Below are 22,020 nucleotides of genomic sequence, written 5' to 3' on the forward strand. Positions count from 1 at the left end.
TAATCACTCTCTCTTCCCCCATAAATATCTCTCTCCCCACTGAATGTTACATTAATCACTCTCTCTTCCCCCATAAATATCTCTCTCCCCCCTGAATGTTACATTAATATCTCTCTTCCCCCTGAATGTTACATTAATCACTCTCTCTTCCCCCTGAATGTTATATTAATATCTCTTTTCCCCCTGAATGTTACATTAATCACTCTCTCTCCCCCAAATGTTACATAAATCTCTCTCCCCCCTGAATGTTACATTAATATCTCTCTCCCCCCTGAATGTTACATTAATCACTCTCTCTTCCCCCATAAATATCTCTCTCTCCCCTGAATGTTACATTAATCACTCTCTCTTCCCCCATAAATATCTCTCTCCCCACTGAATGTTATATTAATATCTCTCTCCCCCCTGAATGTTACATTAATCACTCTCTCTTCCCCCATAAATATCTCTCTCTCCCCTGAATGTTACATTAATCACTCTCTCTTCCCCCATAAATATCTCTCTCCCCACTGAATGTTATATTAATATCTCTCTCCCCCTGAATGTTACATTAATCACTCTCTCTTCCCCCATAAATATCTCTCTCCCCACTGAATGTTATATTAATATCTCTCTCCCCCTGAATGTTACATTAATCACTCTCTCTTCCCCCATAAATATCTCTCTCCCCCCTGAATGTTATATTAATATCTCTCTCCCCCCTGAATGTTACATTAATCACTCTCTCTTCCCCCATAAATATCTCTCTCCCCCCTGAATGTTACATTAATATCTCTCTCCCCCTGAATGTTACATTAATCACTCTCTCTTCCCCCATAAATATCTCTCTCCCCACTGAATGTTACATTAATCACTCTCTCTTCCCCCATAAATATCTCTCTCCCCCCTGAATGTTACATTAATATCTCTCTTCCCCCTGAATGTTACATTAATCACTCTCTCTTCCCCCTGAATGTTACATTAATATCTCTCTCCCCCTGAATGTTACATTAATCACTCTCTCTTCCCCCATAAATATCTCTCTCCCCACTGAATGTTACATTAATCACTCTCTCTTCCCCCATAAATATCTCTCTCCCCCCTGAATGTTACATTAATATCTCTCTTCCCCCTGAATGTTACATTAATCACTCTCTCTTCCCCCTGAATGTTACATTAATATCTCTCTTCCCTCTGAATGTTACATTAATCACGCTCTCTTCCCCCATAAATATCTCTCTTCCCCCTGAATGTTACATTAATCACTCTCTCTTCCCCCTGAATGTTACATTAATCACTCTCTCTTCCCCCTGAATGTTACATTAATCACTCTCTCTCCCCCAAATGTTACATAAATCTCTCTCCCCCCTGAATGTTACATTAATATCTCTCTCCCCCCTGAATGTTACATTAATATCTCTCTCCCCCCTGAATGTTACATTAATCACTCTCTCTTGCCCCATAAATATCTCTCTCCCCCGTGAATGTTACATTAATATCTCTCTCCCCCTGAATGTTACATTAATCACTCTCTCTTCCCCCATAAATATCTCTCTCCCCACTGAATGTTACATTAATCACTCTCTCTTCCCCCATAAATATCTCTCTCCCCCCTGAATGTTACATTAATCACTCTCTCTTCCCCATAAATATCTCTCTCCCCACTGAATGTTACATTAATATCTCTCTCCCCCTGAATGTTACATTAATATCTCTCTCCCCCTGAATGTTACATTAATCACTCTCTCTTCCCCCATAAATATCTCTCTCCCCCCTGAATGTTACATTAATCACTCTCTCTTCCCCCATAAATATCTCTCTCCCCCCTGAATGTTACATTAATCACTCTCTCGTCCCCCATAAATATCTCTCTCCCCCCTGAATGTTACATTAATCACTCTCTCTTCCCCCATAAATATCTCTCTCCCCCTGAATGTTACATTAATATCTCTCTCCCCCCTGAATGTTACATTAATATCTCTCTCCCCCTGAATGTTACATTAATCACTCTCTCTTCCCCCATAAATATCTCTCTCCCTCCTGAATGTTATATTAATATCTCTCTCCCCCTGAATGTTACATTAATCACTCTCTCTTCCCCCATAAATATCTCTCTCCCCCCTGAATGTTACATTAATCACTCTCTCGTCCCCCATAAATATCTCTCTCCCCCTGAATGTTACATTAATATCTCTCTCCCCCTGAATGTTACATTAATATCTCTCTCCCCCTGAATGTTACATTAATCACTCTCTCTTCCCCGATAAATATCTCTCTCCCCCCTGAATGTTACATTAATCACTCTCTCTTCCCCCATAAATATCTCTCTCCCCCCTGAATGTTATATTAATATCTCTCTCCCCCTGAATGTTACATTAATCACTCTCTCTTCCCCCACAAATATCTCTCTCCCCGCTGAATGTTACATTAATCACTCTCTCTTCCCCCATAAATATCTCTCTCCCCCCTGAATGTTACATTAATCACTCTCTCGTCCCCCATAAATATCTCTCTCCCCCCTGAATGTTACATTAATCACTCTCTCTTCCCCCATAAATATCTCTCTCCCCCTGAATGTTACATTAATATCTCTCTCCCCCCTGAATGTTACATTAATATCTCTCTCACCCCTGAATGTTACATTAATCACTCTCTCTTCCCCCATAAATATCTCTCTCTCCCCTGAATGTTACATTAATCACTCTCTCTTCCCCCATAAATATCTCTCTCCCCACTGAATGTTATATTAATATCTCTCTCCCCACTGAATGTTACATTAATCACTCTCTCTTCCCCCATAAATATCTCTCTCCCCCCTGAATGTTATATTAATATCTCTCTCCCCCCTGAATGTTACATTAATCACTCTCTCTTCCCCCATAAATATCTCTCTCCCCCCTGAATGTTACATTAATATCTCTCTCCCCCTGAATGTTACATTAATCACTCTCTCTTCCCCCATAAATATCTCTCTCCCCACTGAATGTTACATTAATCACTCTCTCTTCCCCCTGAATGTTATATTAATATCTCTTTTCCCCCTGAATGTTACATTAATCACTCTCTCTCCCCCAAATGTTACATAAATCTCTCTCCCCACTTGAATGTTACATTAATCACTCTCTCTTCCCCCTGAATGTTACATTAATATCTCTCTTCCCTCTGAATGTTACATTAATCACGCTCTCTTCCCCCATAAATATGTCTCTTCCCCCTGAATGTTACATTAATCACTCTCTCTTCCCCCTGAATGTTACATTAATCACTCTCTCTTCCCCCTGAATGTTACATTAATCACTCTCTCTCCCCCAAATGTTACATAAATCTCTCTCCCCCCTGAATGTTACATTAATATCTCTCTCCCCCCTGAATGTTACATTAATATCTCTCTCCCCCCTGAATGTTACATTAATCACTCTCTCTTGCCCCATAAATATCTCTCTCCCCCCTGAATGTTACATTAATATCTCTCTCCCCCTGAATGTTACATTATTCACTCTCTCTTCCCCCATAAATATCTCTCTCCCCACTGAATGTTACATTAATCACTCTCTCTTCCCCCATAAATATCTCTCTCCCCCCTGAATGTTACATTAATCACTCTCTCTTCCCCCATAAATATCTCTCTCCCCACTGAATGTTACATTAATATCTCTCTCCCCCTGAATGTTACATTAATATCTCTCTCCCCCTGAATGTTACATTAATCACTCTCTCTTCCCCCATAAATATCTCTCTCCCCCCTGAATGTTACATTAATCACTCTCTATTCCCCCATAAATATCTCTCTCCCCCCTGAATGTTACATTAATCACTCTCTCTTCCCCCATAAATATCTCTCTCCCCACTGAATGTTACATTAATATCTCTCTCCCCCTGAATGTTACATTAATCACTCTCTCTTCCCCCATAAATATCTCTCTCCCCCCTGAATGTTATATTAATATCTCTCTCCCCCTGAATGTTACATTAATCACTCTCTCTTCCCCCATAAATATCTCTCTCCCCCCTGAATGTTACATTAATCACTCTCTCGTCCCCCATAAATATCTCTCTCCCCCTGAATGTTACATTAATATCTCTCTCCCCCTGAATGTTACATTAATATCTCTCTCCCCCTGAATGTTACATTAATCACTCTCTCTTCCCCCATAAATATCTCTCTCCCCCCTGAATGTTACATTAATCACTCTCTCTTCCCCCATAAATATCTCTCTCCCCCCTGAATGTTACATTAATATCTCTCTCCCCCTGAATGTTACATTAATCACTCTCTCTTCCCCCATAAATATCTCTCTTCCCCCTGAAAGTTATATTAATATCTCTCTTCCCCCTGAATGTTACATTAATCACTCTCTCTTCCCCCTGAATGTTACATTAATCACTCTCTCTCCCCCAAATGTTACATAAATCTCTCTCCCCACTTGAATGTTACATTAATCACTCTCTCTCCCCCAAATGTTACATAAATCTCTCTCCCCACTTGAATGTTACATTAATCACTCTCTCTTCCCCCTGAATGTTACATTAATCACTCTCTCTTCCCTCTGAATGTTACATTAATCACTCTCTCTTCCCCCTGAATGTTACATTAATATCTCTCTTCCCTCTGAATGTTACATTAATATCTCTCTTCCCTCTGAATGTTACATTAATCACTCTCTCTTCCCCCTGAATGTTACATTAATATCTCTCTCCCCCCTGAATGTTACATTAATATCTCTCTCCCCCCTGAATGTTACATTAATCACTCTCTCTTCCCCCATAAATATCTCTCTTCCCCCTGAATGTTACATTAATCACTCTCTCTCCCCCAAATGTTACATAAATCTCTCTCCCCCCTGAATGTTACATTAATATCTCTCTCCCCCCTGAATGTTACATTAATATCTCTCTCCCCCCTGAATGTTACATTAATCACGCTCTCTTCCCCCATAAATATCTCTCTTCCCCCTGAATGTTACATAAATCTCTCTCCCCCCTGAATGTTACATTAATATCTCTCTCCCCCCTGAATGTTACATTAATATCTCTCTCTTCCCCCTGAATGTTACATTAATCACTCTCTCTTCCCCCAAATGTTACATAAATCTCTCTCCCCCCTGAATGTTACATTAATATCTCTCTCCCCCCTGAATGTTACATTAATATCTCTCTCCCCCCTGAATGTTACATTAATATCTCTCTCCCCCTGAATGTTACATTAATCACTCTCTCTTCCCCCATAAATATCTCTCTCCCCCTGAATGTTACATTAATCACTCTCTCTTCCCCCATAAATATCTCTCTTCCCCCTGAATGTTACATAAATATCTTCCTCCCTCTGAATGTTACATTAATCACTCTCTCTTCCCTCTGAATGTTACATTAATCACTCTCTCTTCCCCCTGAATGTTACATTAATATCTCTCTCTTCCCCCTGAATGTTACATTAATATCTCTCTCCCCCCTGAATGTTACATTAATCACTCTCTCTTCTCCCATAAATATCTCTCTTCCCCCTGAATGTTACATTAATCACTCTCTCTCCCCCAAATGTTACATAAATCTCTCTCCCCCCTGAATGTTACATTAATATCTCTCTCCCCCCTGAATGTTACATTAATCACTCTCTCTTCCCCCTGAATGTTACATTAATATCTCTCTTCCCCCTGAATGTTACATTAATCACTCTCTCTCCCCCCTGAATGTTACATTAATATCTCTCTCCCCCCTGAATGTTACATTAATCACTCTCTCTTCCCCCATAAATATCTCTCTCCCCCAAATGTTACATAAATCTCTCTCCCCCCTGAATGTTACATTAATATCTCTCTCCCCCCTGAATGTTACATTAATCACTCTCTCTTCCCCCATAAATATCTCTCTCCCCCCTGAATGTTACATTAATATCTCTCTCCCCCTGAATGTTACATTAATCACTCTCTCTTCCCCCTGAATGTTACATTAATCACTCTCTCTTCCCCCATAAATATCTCTCTCCCCCCTGAATGTTACATTAATCACTCTCTCTTCCCCCATAAATATCTCTCTCCCCCCTGAATGTTACATTAATATCTCTCTCCCCCCTGAATGTTACATTAATCACTCTCTCTTCCCCCTGAATGTTACATTAATCACTCTCTCTTCCCCCATAAATATCTCTCTCCCCCCTGAATGTTACATTAATATCTCTCCCCCAAATGTTACATAAATCTCTCTCTCTTCCCCCAATAATATCTCTCTCCCCGCTGAATGTTACGAATATTAATTTATCTTTCTGAATGATATGTTCATCTGTATTTTACCAGTCGGAAGGGCTGCTCCGCTTTCTATCCCGGCAGGAATGATGAGCAGAGAAACTGCAACTTCTGCTCCGCGATATTTCACTTCATTGCCGTTCGCAAACTGTCAGTTTCCTTTTGACAAAACTTGTCCCGTTCTGTCAGGCTCCTCCCCAAGAGGGAGGAAGTGGGAGGAGTGTGAGGGAGTGGGAGGAGTGTGAGGGAGTGGGAGGAGAGTGAGGGAACACAGCCTCTTCCTCTGTCTCTGACACACTACTAGAGAGGGGAGTCCGTCAGCTAGAAATAACCTCACCCTCACTGGAACCTCTCTCTCACTGTAACCTCTCTCTCACTGTAACCTCACCCTCACTGGAACCTCACCCTCACTATAACCTCACCCTCACTATAACCTCACCCTCACTGGAACCTCTCTCTCACTATAACCTCACCCTCACTGGAACCTCACCCTCACTATAACCTCACCCTCACTATAACCTCACCCTCACTGGAACCTCTCTCTCACTATAACCTCACCCTCACTGGAACCTCTCTCTCACTGTAACCTCTCCCTCACTATAACCTCACCCTCACTGGAACCTCACCCTCACTATAACCTCACCCTCACTATAACCTCACCCTCACTGGAACCTCACCCTCACTGTAACCTCTCTCTCACTATAACCTCACCCTCACTGGAACCTCACCCTCACTGTAACCTCTCTCTCACTATAACCTCACCCTCACTGTAACCTCTCTCTCACTATAACCTCACCCTCACTGTAACCTCTCTCTCACTGTAACCTCACCCTCACTGTAACCTCTCTCTCACTGTAACCTCTCTCTCACTGTAACCTCACGCTCACTGTAACCTCACGCTCACTGTAACCTCTCTCTCACTGGAACCTCACCCTCACAATAACCTCACCCTCACTGTAACCTCTCTCTCACTATAACCTCACCCTCACTGTAACCTCACCCTCACTGTAACCTCACGCTCACTGTAACCTCTCTCTCACTGGAACCTCACCCTCACAATAACCTCACCCTCACTGTAACCTCACGCTCACTGTAACCTCACCCTCACTGTAACCTCTCTCTCACTGTAACCTCACCCTCACTGTAACCTCACCCTCACTGTAACCTCACTCTCACTATAACCTCACCCTCACTGTAACCTCTCTCTCACTGGAACCTCACCCTCACAATAACCTCACCCTCACTGTAACCTCACGCTCACTGTAACCTCACGCTCACTGTAACCTCACGCTCACTGTAACCTCACCCTCACTGTAACCTCACTCTCACTGTAACCTCACTCTCACTGTAACCTCACCCTCACTGGAACCTCACTCTCACTGTAACCTCACCCTCACTGGAACCTCTCTCTCACTATAACCTCACCCTCACTGTAACCTCTCTCTCACTATAAGCTCACCCTCACTGGAACCTCTCTCTCACTATAACCTCACCCTCACTGTAACCTCACTCTCACTATAACCTCACCCTCACTGTAACCTCTCTCTCACTATAACCTCACCCTCACTGTAACCTCACTCTCACTATAACCTCACCCTCACTGGAACCTCACTCTCACTGTAACCTCACCCTCACTGGAACCTCTCTCTCACTATAACCTCACCCTCACTGTAACCTCTCTCTCACTATAACCTCACCCTCACTGTAACCTCACTCTCACTGTAACCTCACTCTCACTGTAACCTCACCCTCACTGGAACCTCACTCTCACTGTAACCTCACCCTCACTGGAACCTCTCTCTCACTATAACCTCACCCTCACTGTAACCTCTCTCTCACTATAAGCTCACCCTCACTGGAACCTCTCTCTCACTATAACCTCACCCTCACTGTAACCTCACTCTCACTATAACCTCACCCTCACTGTAACCTCTCTCTCACTATAACCTCACCCTCACTGTAACCTCACTCTCACTATAACCTCACCCTCACTGGAACCTCACTCTCACTGTAACCTCACCCTCACTGGAACCTCTCTCTCACTATAACCTCACCCTCACTGTAACCTCTCTCTCACTATAACCTCACCCTCACTGTAACCTCACTCTCACTATAACCTCACCCTCACTGGAACCTCACTTTCACTATAACCTCACCCTCACTGTAACCTCTCTCTCACTATAACCTCACCCTCACTGGAACCTCACCCTCACAATAACCTCACCCTCACTGTAACCTCACGCTCACTGTAACCTCTCTCTCACTATAACCTCACCCTCACTGGAACCTCTCCCTCACTGTAACCTCACCCTCACTGGAACCTCTCTCTCACTATAACCTCACCCTCACTCTAACCTCTCTCTCACTATAACCTCACCCTCACTGGAACCTCACCCTCACTATAACCTCACGCTCACTGTAACCTCACGCTCACTGTAACCTCACCCTCACTGTAACCTCTCTCTCACTGGAACCTCTCCCTCACTGTAACCTCACCCTCACTGGAACCTCTCTCTCACTATAACCCCACCCTCACTGTAACCTCTCTCTCACTATAACCTCACCCTCACTGGAACCTCACTCTCACTATAACCTCACCCTCACTGTAACCTCACTCTCACTATAACCTCACCCTCACTGTAACCTCACCCTCACTGTAACCTCTCTCTCACTATAACCTCACCCTCACTATAACCTCACCCTCACTGTAACCTCTCTCTCACTATAACCTCACCCTCACTGTAACCTCACTCTCACTATAACCTCACCCTCACTGTAACCTCTCTCTCACTATCACCTCACCCTCACTGTAACCTCACCCTCACTGTAACCTCTCTCTCACTATAACCTCACCCTCACTGTAACCTCTCTCTCACTATAACCTCACCCTCACTGTAACCACTCTCTCACTATAACCTCACCCTCACTGTAACCTCACTCTCACAATTACCTCGCCCTCACTATAACCTCTCTCTCACTGTAACCTCACCCTCACTGTAACCTCACTCCCACCCTCCCTGTAAACTCATACTCTCCCTCTTTGTAAACTCACCCTCCCTGTAAACTCACCCTCACCCTCCCTGTAAACTCATACTCTCCCTCTTTGTAAACTCACCCTCCCTGTAAACTCACACTCACCCTCCCTGTAAACTCATACTCTCCCTCTTTGTAAACTCACCCTCCCTGTAAACTCACACTCACCCTCCCTGTAAACTCATACTCTCCCTCTTTGTAAACTCACCCTCACTGTAAACTCATACTCTCCCTCTTTGTAAACTCACCCTCACTGTAAACTCACACACACACTCACTGTGAACTCACATTCACCCTCTTTGTAAACTCACTCTGACTGTAAACTCACACTCACCGTCCCTGTAAACTCACACTCACCCTCTTTATAAACTCACTCTGACTGTAAACCCACACTCACCCTCACTATAAACTCACACTCACCCTCCCTGTAAACTCACACTCACCTCTTTGTAAACTCACTCTGACTGTAAACCCACACTCACCCTCACTGCAAACTCACCCTCACCCTCTTTGTAAACACACCCTCACCCTCACTGTAAACTCACACTCACCCTCCCTGTAAACTCATACTCTCCCTCTTTGTAAACTCACCCTCACTGTAAACTCATACTCTCCCTCTTTGTAAACTCACCCTCACTGTAAACTCACACACACACTCACTGTGAACTCACACTCACCCTCTTTGTAAACTCACTCTGACTGTAAACTCACACTCACCGTCCCTGTAAACCCACACTCACCCTCACTATAAACTCACACTCACCCTCCCTGTAAACTCACACTCACCTCTTTGTAAACTCACTCTGACTGTAAACCCACACTCACCCTCACTGCAAACTCACCCTCACCCTCTTTGTAAACACACCCTCACCCTCTTTGTAAACACACCCTCACCCTCACTGTAAACTCACACTCACCCTCACTGTAAACTAACATTCACACTCACATTCACTATAAACATACCCTCATCCTCACTGTAATCACACACTCACTCTAAACTCATCCTCACTGAAAACTCACACTCACCCTCTTTGTAAACTCACTCTGACTGTAAACTCACACTCACCCTCACTGTAAACTCACCCTCACACTCCCTGTAAATGCACACTCACCCTCATGTAAACTCACTCTGACTGGAAAACTCAACTCACCCTCTTTGTAAACTCACTCTGACTGTAAACCCACACTCACCCTCACTGCAAACACACCCTCACCCTCACTGTAAACTCACACTCACCCTCACTGTAAACTCACCCTCACCCTCACTGTAAACGCACACTCACCCTCATGTAAACTCACTCTGACTGGAAAACTCAACTCACACTCTTTGTAAACTCACACTCACTATAAACTCACACTCACCCTCACTGTAAACTCACGCACACCTTCACTGTAAACTCACCCTCACTGTAAACTCACCCTCACCCTCCCTGTAAACTCATACTCACCCTCTTTGTAAACTCAATCTGACTGTAAACTTAACTCACCCTCTTTGTAAACTCACCCTCACTGTAAACACACCCTCACTGATAACTCACATTCACACTCACTGTAAACTCACACTCACATTCACTGTAAACATACCATCATCCTCACTGTAATCTCACACTCACTCTAAACTCATCCTCACTGTAAACGCACACTCACCCTCACTGTCAACTCACTATCACCCTCCCTGTAAACTCACTCTGACTGTAAACTCACACTCACCCTCCCTGTAAACTCACACTCGCCCTCTTTGTAAACTCACTCTGACTGTAAACTCACACTCACCCTCCCTGTAAACTCACACTCACCCTCTTTGTAAACTCACTCTGACTGTAAACTCACACTCACCCTCACTGTGAACTCACTCTGACTGTAAACTCACCCTCATCCTCACTGTAAACTCACACTGACCCTCCCTGTAAACTCACGCTCACCCTCTTTGTAAACTCACTCTGACTGTAAACTCACACTCACCCTCCCTGTAAACTCACACTCACCCTCTTTGTAAACTCACTCTGACTGTAAACTCACACTCACCCTCCCTGTAAACTCACACTCACCCTCTTTGTAAACTCACTCTGACTGTAAACTCACACTCACCCTCACTGCAAACTTACCCTCACTGTAAACTCACACTCACCCTCACTGTGAACTCACTCTGACTGTAAACTCACCCTCATCCTCACTGTAAACTCACACTGACCCTCCCTGTAAACTCACGCTCATCCTCTTTGTAAACTCACTCTGACTGTAAACTCACACTCACCCTCACTGCAAACTCACACTCACCATCCCTGTAAACTCACACTCACCCTCTTTGTAAACTCACTCTGACTGTAAACTCACCCTCACCCTCCCTGTAAACTTACACTCACCCTCCATGTAAACTCACCCTCACCCTCTTTGTAAACACACTCTGACTGTAAACTCACACTCACCCTCCCTGTAAACTCACGCTCACCCTCTTTGTAAACTCACTCTGACTGTAAACTCACACTCACCCTCCCTGTAAACTCACGCTCACCCTCTTTGTAAACTCACTCTGACTGTAAACTCACACTCACCCTCTTTGTAAACTCACCCTCCCTGTAAACACATACTCTCCCTCTTTGTAAACTCACCCTCCCTGTAAACTCATACTCTCCCTCTTTGTAAACTCACCCTCCCTGTAAACTCATACTCTCCCTCTTTGTAAACTCACCCCCCCCTGTAAACTCATACTCACCCTCTTTGTAAACTCACTCTGACTGTAAACTCACTCTCACCCTCCCTGTAAACTCACACTCACCCTCTTTGTAAACTCACTCTGACTGTAAACTCACACTCACCCTCCCTGTAAACTCACGCTCACCCTCTTTGTAAACTCACTCTGACTGTAAACTCACACTCACCCTCACTGCAAAATCACCCTCACCCTCCCTGTAAACTTACACTCACCCTCCCTGTAAACTCACCCTCACCCTCTTTGTAAACACACTCTGACTGTAAACTCACACTCACCCTCCCTGTAAACTCACGCTCACCCTCTTTGTAAACTCACTCTGACTGTAAACTCACACTCACCCTCCCTGTAAACTCACGCTCACCCTCTTTGTAAACTCACTCTGACTGTAAACTCACACTCACCCTCTTTGTAAACTCACCCTCCCTGTAAACTCATACTCTCCCTCTTTGTAAACTCACCCTCCCTGTAAACTCATACTCTCCCTCTTTGTAAACTCACCCTCCCTGTAAACTCATACTCTCCCTCTTTGTAAACTCACCCCCCCTGTAAACTCATACTCACCCTCTTTGTAAACTCACCCCCCCTGTAAACTCATACTCACCCTCTTTGTAAACTCACCCTCCCTGTAAACTCATACTCTCCCTCTTTGTAAACTCACCCCCCCTGTAAACGCATACTCACCCTCTTTGTAAACTCACCCTCCCTGTAAACTCATACTCTCCCTCTTTGTAAACTCACCCTCCCTGTAAACTCATACTCTCCCTCTTTGTAAACTCACCCTCCCTGTAAACTCGTACTCACCCTCTTTGTAAACTCACCCTCCCTGTAAACTCATACTCACCCTCTTTGTAAACTCTCCCTCTTTGTAAACTCACCCTCCCTGTAAACTCATACTCACCCTCTTTGTAAACTCACCCTCACTGTAAACTCATACTCACCCTCTTTGTAAACTCACCCTCACTGTAAACTCACACACACACTCACTGTAAACTCAAACTCACCCTCACTGTAAACCCACCCTCACTGTAAACCCACCCTCACTGTAAACTCACACACACCCTTACTGTAAACTCACCCTCACTGATAACTCACACTCACCCTCTTTGTAAACTCAACCTCACTGTTAACTCACATTCACACTCACTGTAAACATACCCTCATCCTCACTGTAATCTCACACTCACTCTATACTCACACTCACTGTAAACACACACTCACCCTCACCGTAAACTCACCCTCACCCTCCCTGTAAACTCATACTCACCCTCTTTGTGAACTCACACTGACTGTAAACTCACCCTCATCCTCACTGTAAACTGACCCTCACTTTAAACTCACACACACACTCACTGTGAACTCAAACTCACACTCACTGTAAACACACCCTCACTGTAAACTCACACTCACTGTAAACCCACCCTTACTGTAAACTCACACACACCCTCACTGTAAACTGACCCTCACTGTACACTCACATTCACACTCACTGTAAACTCACACTCACATTCACTGTGAACATACCCTCATCCTCACTGTAATCTCACATTCACTCTAAACTCACACTCACTGTAAACACACCCTCACCCTCACTGTAAACTCACTCTCACCCTCCCTGTTAACTCATGCTCACCCTCTTTGTAAACTCACTCTGACTGTACACCCACACTCACCCTCCCTGTAAACTCACACTCACCCTCCCTGTAAATGCACACTCACCCTCTTTGTAAACTCACACTCACTGTAAACTCACCCTCACCCTCACTGTAAACTGACCCTCACTGTACACTCACATTCACACTCACTGTAAACTCACACTCACATTCACTGTGAACATACCCTCATCCTCACTGTAATCTCACATTCACTCTATACTCACACTCACTGTAAACACACACTCACCCTCACCGTAAACTCACCCTCACCCTCCCTGTAAACTCATACTCACCCTCTTTGTGAACTCACACTGACTGTAAACTCACCCTCATCCTCACTGTAAACTGACCCTCACTGTACACTCACATTCACACTCACTGTAAACTCACACTCACATTCACTGTGAACATACCCTCATCCTCACTGTAATCTCACATTCACTCTAAACTCACCCTCACTGTAAACTCACCCTCACCCTCACTGTAAACCCACACTCACTGTAAACCCACCCTTACTGTAAACTCACACACACCCTCACTGTAAACTGACCCTCACTGTACACTCACATTCACACTCACTGTAAACTCACACTCACATTCACTGTGAACATACCCTCATCCTCACTGTAATCTCACATTCACTCTAAACTCACACTCACCCTCCCTGTAAACTCCCACTCACCCTCCCTGTAAACTCACACTCACCATCTTTGTAAACTCACACTCACTGTAAACACACGCTCACCCTCACTGTAAACTCACACTCACCCTCACTGTGAACTCACCCTCACTGTAAACTCACACTCACTGTAAACCTACCCTCACTGTAAGCTCACCCTCACTGTTAACTCACCCTCACTGTAAATTCACACACACCCCCACTGTAAGCTCACCCTCACCCTCCCTGTAAACTCACACTCACTGTAATCCCACCCTCACTGTAAACTCAACCTCACTGTAAACTCACACTCACCTTCACTGTAAACTCACACACACCCCCACTGTAAGCTCACCCTCACTGTTAACTCACCCTCACTGTAAACTCTCCCTCACCCTCCCTGTAAACTCACACTCACTGTAATCCCACCCTCACTGTAAACTCAACCTCACTGTAAACTCACACTCACATTCACTATAAACATACCCTCATCCTCACTGTAATCTCACACTCACTCTAAACGCACACTCACTGTAAACACACACTCACCCTCACTGTACAGTCACCCTCACCCTCCCTGTAAACTCATACTCACCCTTTTTGTAAACTCACTCTGATTGTAAACCCACACTCACCCTCACTGTAAACTCACTCTCACCCTCCCTGTAAACTCACACTCACCCTCTTTGTAAACTCACTCTGACTGTAAACTCACACTCACCCTCCCTGTAAACTCACGCTCACCCTCTTTGTAAACTCACTCTGACTGTAAACTCACACTCACCCTCACTGCAAACTCACCCTCACCCTCCCTGTAAACTTACACTCACCCTCCCTGTAAACTCACCCTCACCCTCTTTGTAAACACACTCTGACTGTAAACTCACACTCACCCTCCCTGTAAACTCACGCTCACCCTCTTTGTAAACTCACTCTGACTGTAAACTCACACTCACCCTCCCTGTAAACTCACGCTCACCCTCTTTGTAAACTCACTCTGACTGTAAACTCACACTCACCCTCTTTGAAAACTCACCCTCCCTGTAAACTCATACTCTCCCTCTTTGTAAACTCACCCTCCCTGTAAACTCACGCTCACCCTCTTTGTAAACTCACTCTGACTGTAAACTCACTCTCCCTCTTTGTAAACTCACCCTCCCTGTAAACTCATACTCTCCCTCTTTGTAAACTCACCCTCCCTGTAAACTCATACTCTCCCTCTTTGTAAACTCACCCTCCCTGTAAACTCACGCTCACCCTCTTTGTAAACTCACTCTGACTGTAAACTCACACTCACCCTCTTTGTAAACTCACCCTCACTGTAAACTCATAGTCACCCTCTTTGTAAACTCACCCTCCCTGTAAACTCATACTCTCCCTCTTTGTAAACTCACCCTCCCTGTAAACTCACGCTCACCCTCTTTGTAAACTCACTCTGACTGTAAACTCACACTCACCCTCTTTGTAAACTCACCCTCACTGTAAACTCATACTCACCCTCTTTGTAAACTCACCATCACTGTAAACTCATACTCTCCCTCTTTGTAAACTCACCCTCCCTGTAAACTCATACTCACCCTCTTTGTAAACTCACCCTCCCTGTAAACTCATAGTCACCCTCTTTGTAAACTCACCCTCACTGTAAACTCATAGTCACCCTCTTTGTAAACTCACCCTCACTGTAAACTCACACACACACTCACTGTAAACTCAAACCCACCCTCACTGTAAACCCACCCTCACTGTAAACCCACCCTCACTGTAAACTCACACACACCCTCACTGTAAACTCACCCTCACTGATAACTCACACTCACCCTCTTTGTAAACTCAACCTCACTGTTAACTCACATTCACACTCACTGTAAACATACCCTCATCCTCACTGTAATCTCACACTCACTCTATACTCACACTCACTGTAAACACACACTCACCCTCACCGTAAACTCACCCTCACCCTCCCTGTAAACTCATACTCACCCTCTTTGTGAACTCACACTGACTGTAAACTCACCCTCATCCTCACTGTAAACTGACCCTCACTTTAAACTCACACACACACTCACTGTGAACTCAAACTCACACTCACTGTAAACACACCCTCACTGTAAACTCACACTCACTGTAAACCCACCCTTACTGTAAACTCACACACACCCTCACTGTAAACTGACCCTCACTGTACACTCACATTCACACTCACTGTAAACTCACACTGACATTCACTGTGAACATACCCTCATCCTCACTGTAATCTCACATTCACTCTAAACTCACACTCACTGTAAACACACCCTCACCCTCACTGTAAACTCACTCTCACCCTCCCTGTTAACTCATGCTCACCCTCTTTGTGAACTCACACTGACTGTAAACTCACCCTCATCCTCACTGTAAACTGACCCTCACTTTAAACTCACACACACACTCACTGTGAACTCAAACTCACACTCACTGTAAACACACCCTCACTGTAAACTCACACTCACTGTAAACCCACCCTTACTGTAAACTCACACACACCCTCACTGTAAACTGACCCTCACTGTACACTCACATTCACACTCACTGTAAACTCACACTGACATTCACTGTGAACATACCCTCATCCTCACTGTAATCTCACATTCACTCTAAACTCACACTCACTGTAAACACACCCTCACCCTCACTGTAAACTCACTCTCACCCTCCCTGTTAACTCATGCTCACCCTCTTTGTAAACTCACTCTGACTGTACACCCACACTCACCCTCCCTGTAAACTCACACTCACCCTCCCTGTAAACGCACACTCACCCTCTTTGTAAACTCACACTCACTGTAAACACACGCTCACCCTCACTGTAAACTCACCCTCACCCTCACTGTAAACTCACCCTCACTGCAAACACACCTTCACTGTAAACTCACACTCACTGTAAACCTACCCTCACTGTAAGCTCACCCTCACTGTTAACTCACCCTCACTGTAAACTCACACACACCCCCACTGTAAGCTCACCCTCACTGTTAACTCACCCTCACTGTAAACTCACACTCACCCTCACTGTAAACTCTCCCTCACCCTCACTGTAAACTCACACTCACTGTAAACCCACCCTCACTGTAAACTCAACCTCACTGTAAACTCACACTCACATTCACTATAAACATACCCTCATCCTCACTGTAATCTCACACTCACTCTAAACTCACACTCACTGTAAACACACACTCACCCTCACTGTACAGTCACCCTCACCCTCCCTGTAAACTCATACTCACCCTCTTTGTAAACTCACTCTGATTGTAAACCCACACTCACCCTCACTGTAAACTCACACTCACCCTCTTTGTAAACTCACTCTGATTGTAAACCCACACTCACTGTAAACCCACACTCACCCTCACTGTAAACTCACACTCACCCTCCCTGTAAACTCACACTCACCCTCTTTGTAAACTCACTCTGACTGTAAACTCACACTCACCCTCACTGAAAACCCACACTCACCCTCACTGTAAACTCACTCTCACCCTCCCTGTAAACTCACACTCACCCTCTTTGTAAACTCACTCTGACTGTAAACTCACACTCACCCTCACTGAAAACTCACCCTCACCCTCACTGTAAACTAACATTCACACTCACTGTAAACTCACACTCACATTCACTATAAACATACCCTCATCCTCACTGTAATCTCACACTCACTCTAAACTCATCCTCACTGTAAACTCACCCTCACTGTAAACTCACCCTCACCCTCCCTGTGAACTCATACTCACCCTCTTTGTAAACTCACTCTGACTGTAAACCCACACTCACCCTCACTGTAAACACACTCACCCTCTTTGTAAACTCACCCTCACTGTGAACTCACACACACACTCACTGTAAACTCAAACTCATCCTCACTGTAAACACACCCTCACTCTAAACTCAACTCACCCTCACTGTAAACTCAACTCACCCTCACTATAAACTCACCCTCACTGTAAACTCACACACACACTCACTGTAAACTCAAACTCACCCTCACTGTAAACACACCCTCACTCTAATCTCAACTCACCCTCACTGTAAATCACACTCACTGTAAACTCACCGTCACTGTAAACCCGTCCTCAGTCCAAACTCACACTCACTGTAAACTCACCCTGATTGTAAACTCACCCTCCCTATAAACTAACACTTACCCTCACTGTAAACTCTCACTCACTGTAACTCACCCTCACTCCAAACTCAGACTCACCCTCACTGTAAATCACACTCACTGTAACTCACCCTCACTCCAAACTCAGACTCACCCTCACTGTAAATCACACTCACTGTAACTCACCGTCACTGTAAACCCGTCCTCAGTCCAAACTCTCTCTCACTCCAAACTCAGACTCACCCTCAGTGTAAACTCATATTCACATTCACTGTAAACACACACTCACCCTCAATGTAAACTCACCCTCAATGTAAACTCACCCTCACTGTAAACTCACACTCACCCTCAATGTAAACTCACCCTCACTGTAAACTCACCCTCACTGTAAGCTCACCCTCACCCTCACTGTAAATGCACATTCACTGTAAACTCACACTTGCTGTAAACTCACACTCACTGTAAGCTCACCCTCACCCTCACTGTAAATGCACATTCACTGTAAACTCACACTTGCTGTAAACTCACACTCACTGTAAACACACAGTCACTGTAGACACACACTCACAGTCACTGCAAACTCACAATCACACACTCAGTAACATCCTCCTGCACTGCTGTAAACACGCATCCACACACTCACACAATTAGTAACAGCCTCCTACACTGCTCTATAGAGACACCCATTAACGTCTGTGAACACATACACCCTCAAACGGTGTCCTGCACTGCTCTATGTACTCATATTCACAACACACACTCTCACTCACATCTGAGGCTGGCTGGATGTTCTCCCGGGACAGGAACACAAACTGGAACACGGAAAGCAATTCAAACAGTTTAAATCGTTTTTTTCTTTTTATTTTATTTTAGTTTGTTTCATCATTCATTTTTTTTACTATGTGCCTGCCCACTTTTTTTTTCATGTTTGTGCGTTTGGCATTTAACACCCTCTCTGCACTAACGCTTTGTCTTTCACCACACCATTAACAAACTCTTTGCCTTTGCTCCATGACCTTCTGGTCAATTATTCTCTGTGACCCTCTGTCCTATCAACACCTTCTCTTTTGTTATTTTTTGCCCCACCCCCACTTTATTTGCTTAAAACCTTTGCCAGTTCTGATGAAAGGTCACTGACCTGAAACGTTAACCCTGCTTCTCTCTCCACAGATGCTGCCAGACCTGCTGAGTATTTCCAGCATTTCTTGTTTAGACTCTTTGGTACCCAGTTGCATGGTTCTTCACTGTCAGTCAAACAGCCTTTCATTCCCCCCCATCCCCCACCACTCCCCAACCTGGAATCTATTTCAGCGGGGGTGGTTGGGACTTTGGGGGACCCTCTGTGGCTGCATACAAGAAAGTTGAGAATTATGACACCTTCAATGCAACCAGCATTCTTTAAACTGCAGTCAGTGCTGAGAACAAATTGCAAACCCCACATCAATTAGAGTCATTGGACAGACTTAAATACACAAAAGGTAATTGAAAATTAACCAGGCGTCATTTGCTTATCTTTGTTCTTGCACAGTGGCGCAGTGGTTAGCACCGCAGCCTCACAGCTCCAGCGACCCGGGTTCGATTCTGGGTACTGCCTGTGTGGAGTTTGCAAGTTCTCCCTGTGACCGCGTGGGTTTTCGCCGGGTGCTCCGGTTTCCTCCCACAGCCAAAGACTTGCGGGTTGATAGGTAAATTGGCCATTGTGGTAGGAGAATTGAGGGAAGGTGGAGATGTGAGAGAGGAAAAATGGGATTAATTTAGGATTAGTATAAATGGGTGGTTGATGGTCAGCGTGGGCTGAAAGGCCTGTTTTGGTGCTGTATCTCTCTATGACTCTATAACTATGTCCGAACCACAATAATTTGTATTTATAAAGCACCTTTAACATAATAAAATGTCACAAGGTGCTTCACAGGAGAGTTAGAAAGCAAAGTTTGACACTGAGTCACATAAAGAGAGATTAGGACAGGTGACCAAAAGCTTGGTCAAAAAAATAGGTTTTAAGGAGCATCTTAAAGGAGGAGAGAGAGAGGTGAAGAGGTTTAGGGAGGGAATTCCAGAGCTTGGAGCCTAGACAGTTGGAGGCACAGCTGCCAATGGTGGAGTGATTAAAATCAGGAATGCTCAAGAGGTCAGAATGAGAGCACAGATATCTCAGAGGGTTGTGGGGCTGGAGGAGATTACAGAGATAGTGAGGGATGAAGCCCTAGAGGGATTTGAAAACTAGGATGCAAATCTTAAAATACCATTGCTTCTTCACCAGAAGCCAGTGTAAGTCAGCGAGCACAGGGCTGATGGGCAAAGGGGACTTCATGCAAGTAAGGACACGGACAGCAGAGTTTTGGATGACCTCAAGTTTACGGAGGGTAGAATGTGGGAGACCAGCCAGGAGTGTGTTGGAATAATCAGGTCTAGGGGTAACAGCCTCAGACAGTTGCCATGGAGATGGTTGGAGTCAGTGGCTGAGGGACGGAGTTCAGAGCGGGACTGAAACAATGGCTTTGGTCTTCCCAAATTTAATTGGAGGAAATTTCTGCTCATCCAGTACTGGATGTCGGACAATCCCTCTGACAATTTAGCAACAGTGGAGAAGTGGTGAGGTAGAGCTGGATGTCATCAACTGGAGAATAAGCACAGCTGTCTCTTCCTGAAATAAACAGCATTTGAGACGCCGTAACCGGCAACTTTGAAATTGATGTTAGAGCTGATAGATATCGTTATCATTTTTTGAGCAAAATAAGTGACTGCCCATTTTAAACATGCAAGTTTTTAGTGATGGGGAACTGTACTATATAAATGTAAATTGTTGTTGAGCGATGATAATCCTTTAATATATTGTGTCATCCTCATATAAAGAGAATCGATCACTTGTTGTGAGCAACAGGACAGTGTTACTTTTCCTCCTCAACCTTGTCCCTGAAAGCACTGATTAACGCTGGGGGGTATTTTCCTGAGCACCAGTATTCCGCTTATATATGTCCATGTTTCAGTTATAAGGATAGACATTGAGTGCAAGTGGCCGATATGATTGGACGGATGTGGTGAGATTGACATCAGAGCTGGTTTTCACCCAATCCTCACATTTTTTGCAATAAAAACAGAAAGTGCTGGAAATACTCAGCAGCAGATCTGACAGTATCTTCTAAAGATTAGGCATATCCCACTCAAAACATTGGGCTGCATTTTGCTGAGCTCCCGACGTTGGGCTTCATGGGGCTGGGGGGAGGGTTGCTGGAAGATCGCAGTGATAGTGGCCCGCCATGGAGCCCGACACCAGGATTGCCAGGCCCGATCATCCCGGCGGCAGCGAGGCTCTGTGGTGGCTCCCCTCCCCCATGCCCCCCAACACCGTTCGGCGATGGGACCTAACTTTAAATATTTAAATAAACTTAATGCACGCATTTAAATCCCGTTCCCTGCAATCTTACCATCGGATCCGGATCTTCAGTGCGACAGGTGACACTCACACTCCTTCACTTTCCCATCCAGGGAAAGCTGGCGCCACTGAAGTGGGGAAGGGGGCGATCAGAGCATTTTTAGTGCAGTGGGGGGAGGAAACAGGGTCAACTCTGCATTGTTAGTGTGTGGGGGAAAGGGGTGACCTCTGA

The 22,020-nt window shown here is 44.8% G+C and overlaps 1 protein-coding gene and 1 long non-coding RNA gene across 3 annotated transcripts in view; one reads left to right on the forward strand and one right to left on the reverse strand.

The window, feature by feature from the left end:
- LOC137377141 (broad substrate specificity ATP-binding cassette transporter ABCG2-like) overlaps positions 1–6,371 on the reverse strand; it is a 111,471-nt gene extending 105,100 nt beyond the window's left edge. Inside the window, exon 1 of the mRNA XM_068046501.1 lies at positions 6,267–6,371. The gene's annotated coding sequence lies outside the window, so the exon portion shown is untranslated. The remainder of the gene's footprint in view (positions 1–6,266) is intronic.
- The window catches only part of LOC137377149 (uncharacterized), a 152,047-nt gene that overhangs the window by 126,760 nt on the left and 3,267 nt on the right, over positions 1–22,020 (forward strand). The gene's annotated exons all lie outside the window — the stretch shown is intronic.

This window comes from Heterodontus francisci, chromosome 1 (assembly GCF_036365525.1).
Source record: "Heterodontus francisci isolate sHetFra1 chromosome 1, sHetFra1.hap1, whole genome shotgun sequence".
Classification (NCBI taxonomy): Eukaryota; Metazoa; Chordata; class Chondrichthyes; order Heterodontiformes; family Heterodontidae; genus Heterodontus; species Heterodontus francisci.